The sequence below is a fragment of the Danio rerio genome, chromosome 25, assembly GCF_052040795.2.
Source record: "Danio rerio strain M-AB ecotype USA chromosome 25, GRCz13ab, whole genome shotgun sequence".
In the NCBI taxonomy this organism is placed as follows: domain Eukaryota; kingdom Metazoa; phylum Chordata; class Actinopteri; order Cypriniformes; family Danionidae; genus Danio; species Danio rerio.
Genome location: NC_141045.1, coordinates 2,835,385 through 2,845,000, shown reverse-complemented (window position 1 = coordinate 2,845,000; position 9,616 = coordinate 2,835,385). Strand labels below are relative to the sequence as shown.

Below are 9,616 nucleotides of genomic sequence, written 5' to 3'. Positions count from 1 at the left end.
GGACTGTGGTGGAACCAGAGCACCCAGAGGAAACCCACGCCAGCACATGGAAAACATGCAAACTCCACACAGAAATGACAACTGACCCAGCCGGGGTCGAATCAGCGACCCTCTTGCTGTGAGGCGACAGTGCAAACCACTTATTAACCATCTAAATAATGCAATTACTATAATGCAAGTCAACAGCTACTGTGATTTTGAGTCAACATATTCATTCATTCACTTTCTTTTCTGCTTAGTCCATACAGGAGTTGAACCAGCGACCTTCTTGCTGTGAGGCTATCGTGCCACCCACTGCGACACCTAAATAAACAAAAATCCAGCTTCTGTCATCATTTACTTATCTGTTAACCTTTATGAGTTTCTTTCTTCTGTTGAACACTAAAGAAGATATTTTGAAGAATGCTGAAGACCTGTAACCACTGGCTTTCATAGTATTTGTTTTTCCTACTATTGAAGTCAATGTTTACAGGTTTTCTGCATTCTTCAAAATATCTTCTTTTCTAACCACTTGACATGTGAGTAAATAAAGAGTAAACATCTAGGGCCCTATCATACACCCGGCGCAGTGTGGCGCAAGGCGCGGCGCAATAGTCTTTTGGTAGTTTCAGCTTGGCGCAAGAGTGGTTTTGAGGCGTTGCACTACGTTGTTTAAATAGCAAATGCATTAGCGCTCATTAACGCTTAGGCGTTCTGGTCTAAAAGGAAGGCGTTCTGAGGCGCACTGCTGGCGCGTTGCTATTTTGAGAAACTATAATAGATTTTTCATTAGACCAAAACAAACCCGGTCTAAACTCCAGCGCAGAGTTGCACCTCACTTAAACACTGCTTAATACACACAAGAGAGCAATAGGCAAATATCTTTACATATGAAAAAAATGTCAATATTAAGGATATATATAGGATATAATAAGAATAGATATAGGATATAAAGGATTAAAATATTACAAAACATATTATTTTCTAGCCTACATAAATATGAAAAACCACTGCTTTTGTGTCTTCTTCATCTCGGGAGGCTTTTTCAGTTCATTCATAACAGTTTGCTTTTGTGTAATGTTATTATTATTAGCAGTATTATTTATTATATCCATATTTATATTTGTTTTATTAAAAACAAGTTTAGATTTGTCCACCTGTCAGGTTTTAGACCATAAGGGGCACAGCATGTGTTTTAGGATATAACTCCGGTTTTTGAGCTCATTTTGTTATTGTTGTTTATTTATTCGTTTGCTGGAAATAAGAACTGAGTTTAGAAATAGTTTTGAAACGAATATTTGCGCTTAACAAACAAAAGTATTTATTTTTAGACTAATTGATGTCTGTGTAAAGGTTTCCCTATCCAAGAGCGAAAGTGAAAGTGATCCATTATCTCTCATTCTCACGCAGTAGATGCTCTGTTTAACAGTTTAACTGTGAACTGTTTGCTTGTGAAATGCTCATTTTTTCCACTTAGACTTACTTTGCGTCCTGTAAATAGCGAATGCGCTTATGGCGCGACGCATCTGGGTCTTAAAGGGAATGGGAGATGAGACTCTAATTGGTTTATTCTCAAAACACACCTATAACTCATTAAGAAAATAAGCTCAACACTTTTAGACCATGCGCCACGGCGCAAAGCGCATTTTCCAGTCCGTAAATTAGCAAAAACGCGTCCTGACACGCCCTGAAAGCGTTTGCGCCCTGTGTTTTGCGCTCTGCGCATGGACCGTCAAAATAGAGCCCCTAGTTTTGGGTGAACTATCCCCTTTAGATTCTATGTACATTTGAAGTCAGAACTCTGTATATTTTCCCCCAATTTCTGTTTGATAGAAAGAAGAACACATTTCTAATCATAATAGTTTTAATAACTCATCTCTAATAACTGATTTATTTTCTCTTTGCCATGATGACAGCAGATAATATTAGACTAGATATTCTTTAAGACACTAGTATTCAGCTTAAAGTGACATTTAAAGGCTTAACTAGGGTAATTAGGGTAAAGTTAGGGTAATTAGGCAAGTCATAACAGTGCTTTGTTCTGGAGACAATCCAAAACAAATATTTCTTAGGAGGGCTAATAATATTGACCTTAAAAGGGTTTTTAAAAATTAAGAACTGCTTTTATTGAAGCCGAAATAAAACCAATGAGACTTTCTCACGAGGAAAAAATATTATCAGAAATACTGTGAAAAATTCCTGAATCTGTTTAGCATCATTTGGGGAATATTTAAATAGGAAAAACTAATTAACAGGAGAGCGAATAATTCTGACCTCAGCTGTAGTATAAAGTAAAAGAACAAACAAACAAAAGCATAATAATTTACACACAGCATATCTATAGACTGCATTGCACTTTTCTGAAGGCGTCTATAATAAACAGAGCCAAAGTTTCTCCTTTACGCTCGGCTTGCGAAGTTTTCCCTTACATATATACATCCCGCCGCGCGAGATCCTGCCTGCCGCGCGTCCATCTGCTGGCTGGAAATATACACACGCGCTCAGGTTGGTGGGAGAGGATTTGTGTGCCATGGAAATTTGTGTGCGTCGGGTACAGTTATGCAATATAGTTCATAATTCTTCTTTCTTTTTTTTTTTGCACAGCAATATGGATGGTGTTTTTATGCCAAACCCTAAGCAGGGGAGCAGCAGTAACTGGTACAAAGACAATCCTGGGCCTGTTGTGTAAGACTGGCATTGAGAACAAACCTGCTTTACTCCTTCTGTTACGAGATTAAGTCGAGCGCTTTTCTGTTCATAGTCAGATATGAAAGCATAATAATGATAGCATTGTAAAAATGTGCATTATAAACATTTATTCTTTAATGTATAACTCTGGATTGGATTATATTATATTATATTATATTATATTATATTATATTTACAAATTTTAATATTTACAGATTTTAAAATTTACAAATTAAAATTTATGACTAGGAATTTATGTTATATCATATTATTTTATATTATTTGTATTATAGATTATATATTTTCAGATTTATTTTAATCTTATTATATTATATTATATTATATCTTTTGTATTATAATTATATATTTTTAGATTTTTTATTTTAATGTTATTATATTATATTATGTTATATTATATTATATTTTTTGTATTATAGATTATATATTTTCAGATTTTTATTTTATTTATATTACATATATATATTTTTTTTCAGATTTTAATGTATGACCTAGTAATTTTATTCATATTATATTAGAGATTATATATTTTTCTGATTTTTTAAAATGATATTATACTACATTTTTATTCATCAAAATCTAAAAATAATAAAGATTCTAAAATAAATATAAATATGTGATAATATTCATACAATAATCTATAAAATAATACAATACCAATTTCTTTAAAATCTGAAAATATTAAAATCTATTGTATGAATATGAATTATATAATTAGATAATGTAATTGAAAGAAAAAAAATCTGAAAATTTCTAATAAAATATAATACAAATTATAAATAATATATTATATTATATATTTTCAGATGTTGTGTTTTAATTATATTATATTATATTTTTATATTTATATTATAGATTTTAATATATTTGTTATTATAGATTTAATATATTCATTATATTTATGTATAACTAAGAAATTGTTTTTTATATTAAATATTATTATAATATATATTTTCAGAGTTTTTTGTGTTAATTATATTTTATTTAATATTTATAATATAGATTTTAATATATTCAGTATTTTAATGTATAACTAAGAAAATTTTATTATATTATATTATTTCAGATTTTTTATTATATTATCTTTTATATTTATGTATAAAATTTTATTTTTTTTTATTTATTTTAATGTATAACTTATAAAATGTTATTTTATTGTATTACATTATATTTATTTTCACAATTATTTTAATTATTTATTTATTTTTAAGATAATTTTTTTAAAACATCATGTTTTTTTTGCCCAGGTATGCAAGTCATAATTTTTATCAGTAAAAATATGTTTCATAAATCCCTTTATGAATCTTTGTTAGTGCCACAAAGCTATAAAAATATAAATTTAGCATTTTACTATACTTAACAGACTTTCACGACTGAATTATACTGATAAACGTGTATGCACACCTGCTAACAAACCACTTAAAGCATGGAAAATGGATAATTTTACTAAAGAATATTAATATGTAACTTTCATAAATAAGTACTGTTGAGCAATCTTTAGCTATACATTTTAAAGCAATGTGTTTAAATTCAATTCAATCCAATAGAGGTAATTCTAATATTTTTTCATTAATTATATTTAGTTCATACATTTTTTATACATTAATATATATGTTTTTTTAATCATTAATTAACTAATATTATTTTCTTAAACATTATGTATAGCAATATTTTCATTGTATTAAAATATTAAAATACTTCATATATTTTGCATCACAGTTTGTGTAGCATTTGAAATGATTAAGTATTGACCCCTTTTTAAAAATAAAAAATACAGTGAAACGCATGTAAACAAAAAATGTTTATGTATAACATATAATAGATTTTTTTTAAATGTAAAAAAAAGTTTTTAAAAAATTATAAATAGAAAATTTGTGTTATATAATATGCTATGCCTTATAATAAAACAATTAACCTACTGAGGTCAATCAAAAAAATCTGAGGTTTTATCATTTGCTGAAATGACTCTTTAATGCTCGATTAATTTATGGCGTAAGACTTTAAGACTTTTTTAATCTGCTATTTTAAATCCAAACTAGAGACTAACATAAAAATGCATATCATGCTAAAGTCATTAATAATTACACACAAACTGTCCCCAAACATTTTCATGATTCATCAGCAAGTTTATACTCTAAATTTAGAACAAAATACTAGGATGAAAACCAGAAGCAAGTGTTTAGAAAGGCATTTTGCTTTAGAAACTGTTGAAAAATGCTCTCCGAGTAGTATGAATCCTCATTGAATTCATTTAATATTGTTTCATTTGCACGAATCTTGTAAATAAAAGAGAATCGCTACACATTCACATTTGCATTTCTTATATATCATGCATATTTATTATTATTTTACTTTTAATGTTTATAAGCTAATGTTCAGTATATGATGTCCATCTGTGTTATTTGCAAATAAGAAAATCAATAAAAGTTCAAATCATAAAAAAGTGATTTGGTTTAGTGTCATCTGTGAGAATTGTGTGAATAAAAGTGATTCACTTCACGTTCACATCATTTGCATTTACTATTTTATATGCATACAAATTTATATGCTGCTATTATTTTCATTTTTATGCTTTTGTTTATAAGCTAATATTCTGTATTTGATATTCATCTGTTATTTGCGCATAAAAAAGGTTCAAATCATAAAAAAAGATTCATTAAAACAATTATCAGACTTTTCGTCGTTTAACATTCCAGATCATTTGCATAAAAGCATGTTTGATTATCGTTTTAATTACTCGATTAACAAGTTTTAGCATTTAAAACCACTAAGATGCATTAATATAATCAATCTTAGTTGAAATGTAGTCAAATTAGTACCGTTGCTACTTTTTAAAACAACAATTTTTCTCTAAATAATGCAATTGTGTCTTATCAACAAGCTATTTTCCTGAAGAGTACACTATATATTTCACAGCACTAGCCAAACGAGGAAGGATTTGGGCTGGTAAAGGTGGTGAGAGAGGTCACAATGCTGCTATAGATCCTTGCCAACGCTGAAAAAAATACGTTTATGGCTCAAGTCCAAGGTCAGGACTCTGAGAAGGGCTGAAAGATGCTGTGAAGGCGCTTATTTACATGCAGTCAGTCGGCAACAATCAAGCCATTAAATAAGAAAGAATGCTGTTATTTCTTTCTTCGTCTACACACTCATTATTCTTCTGTCCAAAGTTGTCGATTTTAAAACAACTTAGAAATTTAGTGGTTTATCAATGACTGCATTGTACAAAAGTTATTTCAAAGATTTACATGAAGATTGTTTGAAAAGGTGCTAAATTTAAGGCAAGGCAAGTTTACTAATATAGCACATTTCATACACAGTGGCAATTCAAAGTGCTTTACATAAACAAGAATAAAAGAGTCAAGTGTGAGAAAATACAAAACAAATAATAAGAATTATAAAAATAAGGAAAAAAATAGATAAAAATGTGTTAAAATAGGTTATAAGATAATGAAAAAAAACATAATAGTGCGATAAAATTAAATAAAATCTCATTATTTTTTATTTGAAATTAATTTTTTTCTTCAACATTATGAATTTATTTGTAATTATTTGTTATATTTTTTATATTTTTAAATGTTGCATACTGAAATAGTTAGCTTTTAGAGCAATGATTAATCACATTCAAAATACAATATTTTATCAACATTTTACATGTGTGTACTGTTTATATTTATTATCTATATATAAATGTGCACATGCTGGCATATATCAAAATATTTATTTATATTTGGATATACAGTTGAAGTCAGAATTATTAACCCCCTTGAATTATTAGCCATCTGTTTATCTTCCCCCCCAATTTCTTTTTAACGGAGAGAAGATTTTTTCAACACATATCTGAACATAATAGTTTTAATAACTCATATTTTACTCATACTAGATATTCTTCAAGACACTTCTATACAGCTTAAAGTGACATTTAATGGCTTAACTAGGGTAATTAGGGTAACTAGGCATGTTAGGGTAATTAGGCAGGTTATTGTCAAACAGTGGTTTGTTCTGTAGACTATCAAAAAAATAGCTTAAATAATAATATTGAGCTTAAAATGGCTTTTAAAAAATTAAAAACTGATTTTATTCTAGCTGAAATAAAACAAATAAGACTTTCTCAAGAAGAAAAAATATTATCAGACATACTGTGAACATTTCCTTGCTCTGTTAAACTTAATTTGGGAAATATTTAAAATAGTAAAAGAAATTGAAAGGGGGGCTAATAATTCTGACTTCAACTGTATGTGTGTGATACAAATTGTATTATTTACATCATATATTTTTAAACATTTTTAAATTTGTATAGTTTAGTAGTTTAGTGCAGTATGTGTGTGTTTTTAAACACGTTTTACGTTTTCATTTACTTCAAAATTCTGTTTCATTTCTTTGTAATTATTTTTGAATCTTAAAAATGCCAGATCTGAACAAATTATTTTCTTTTAATATTTTGAAATAGTGTAGATTGAAATAAATAGGTAGTCCTGAGCAGTGATTAAACCCAAGTAATGATTAAATCCATAAAAGTTTGTGTACTGTGTATATTAATTATTAATATTATATAAATACAATTTTTATTGTTTAATTTCTTTTGTTATTGTTTGTGAAACTTGCAAAAGACCACAAGAAACTTATAAAATATAATTCAAACTGAATGCAAAATCATGGCAACCCTATTAAGTTTTAGTCTTGGCAGATATAAGGCAATCAAACTGATTTGTATTTAAGTTTTAAGACGCTTTGCTAGGAGTGGTAAAACATCCCGCTGTCTTTGAACTAGTTCAGCCAGATACATCTCTCCACTCAGGAGGATGAAAGGCATTATTAAAAAATGAAAACCTCAATAAAAGTACAAAAGAATCTCACACACACACTAAAAAAGTAAATAAATAAAAATCACACAAAGTCCTGACAGCATATACAGCTTTGTCATGACTTGTGGTCGAACAATTTAAGACTAAAACCACACAATCAGGACTAATCCTGTATATGTACATCTATTAGAAGATGTCAAAGCGAGACAATATGCTTCCCAAATTCGTTAATTACATTTCAGATGTAATTAATTACAAATATCAGAACTTCTTACTGTCAAAAGAGACAATTAGTTATAATTGAATGTAATTTGTGTATGTTCCTGAAAATAGATCTGAGCACTGCATAAAGCCAGGTTCAATTTTTGTGTATCACTTTATAGACACGTTAGAATTAAAGATTTATACCGAAGGGATTTTTGATATCTCTTTTTAATTAGTGGTTATATAAGAAAAGGTGTTCAAAATAAGAATTTTTGTTGTGTTTTTAGGAATAAAATGTTGTAGAAAACCAGGCAAATTAAATGTGAACTAAACCTTCAGTAAAAACCTTCACAACACAGACATGAATAAAACTATTAAGTCTAGTTCATTTCTATAATACCAAAATGGAGAAAAAACTCATTAAAAATGTCTATTGTGAGTGAAACCCGGATAAAAGCACAAAGCGAATGAGATATAACTCAAAATATTTTGATATTTTTAAATAATCAATCGTGAAAAATGGTCTGAATGTGAATTTTTGAAAACCAGGCAAATTAATTATGAACAAAGCCCTCAGTAAAAACCTTCACAGCAAAGACATTATCAAAACTATTAGGTTTAGTTTATTTCTGTAATACCAAAATGGAAATTAAAACTCAAGAAATATGGCTAAAAAAATCATTGTAAGTGAAGTCTAGGTAAAGTGCACGGCGAATGAGTTATAAATGAACACAATTTGCATAAATTCCAGGAAAACAATCTGAACGGTGTATAAATACAGGTTGAATGGCCTTGAAAGATGTGAAATCTAGAAAGAGCTAAAGGTTTTTACCAGCATGATTTTTGATATCTCTTTTTAATTAAGACTGATAAGTGAAAAAGTGGTCAAATGCAGTTTTCCCCATGTTTTTAAAGAGTAAAATGCAGTTGAAAACCAGGCAAATTAAATTTGAACAAACCCTTCAGTAAAACTTTTAGGTTTAGTTTATTTCTATAATACCAAAATATAGAAAAAACTTATTAAAAATGTGTATTGTGAGTGAAATCTGGATAAAAGCACAAAGTGAATGATTTATAAATGAACACAATTTGCATATATTCCAGGAAAATTATCTGAGCGGTGTATAAATCCAGGTTAAATGACCTTGAACGATGTGAAATCTAGAAAGAGTTAAAGGTTTTTACCAGCAGGATTTTTGATATCTCTTTTTAACTAAGACTGATAAGTGAAAAAGTGTTCAGAATGCAGTTTTCGCCATGTTTTTAAAGAATAAAATGTTGCAGAAAACCAGGCAAATTAAATGTGAACAAACCCTTCAGTAAAAACCTTCACAACACAGACATGAATAAAACTATTAAGTTTAGTTCATTTCTATAATACCAAACTGGAGAAAAACTCATTAAAAATGAGTATTGTAAGTGAAAGCTATAGATAAAGTATAACTCATTCACTTTGAGCTTTAATACATTTTGCGTCTACTCCAAAAAATAGACCTGAACACTGTATGAATCCAGGTTTAATATTTTTTATTACTCTATTGGTATGTCAGAGATAAAGATTGTTACCAAAGGGATTGTTTATTTCTCTTTTTAATCAATACTGATAAGTAAAAAAAGGCCTGAATGTGCCATTTTCAGAAATCAAACCAGAGAAATGAATATGAATATGAACAAACCCCACAGTAAAATCCTTCACAGCACAGACATTAATAAAACCATTAAGTTTGGTGCCTTTCTGTAATAACAAAATTGAGAAAAAGGGCCTTTAAAAATGTGTTCAAATGCAAATTAACATCCTTAGATGTTTTCTTTTTAGTGGTCAAACAACATGTCATAGAAAGCTTTTGTTTATAGTGTTTTACTCTTTCGAACTCGACTAATATAATTTACTCAGGCCAAATTGTTATATAAAACAAATACTT

General features: G+C 28.6%; 1 long non-coding RNA gene across 1 annotated transcript in view; it reads right to left on the bottom strand.

The window, feature by feature from the left end:
- Nucleotides 1-9,616, bottom strand: part of LOC147830735 (uncharacterized) — a 63,996-nt gene that overhangs the window by 2,204 nt on the left and 52,176 nt on the right. The gene's annotated exons all lie outside the window — the stretch shown is intronic.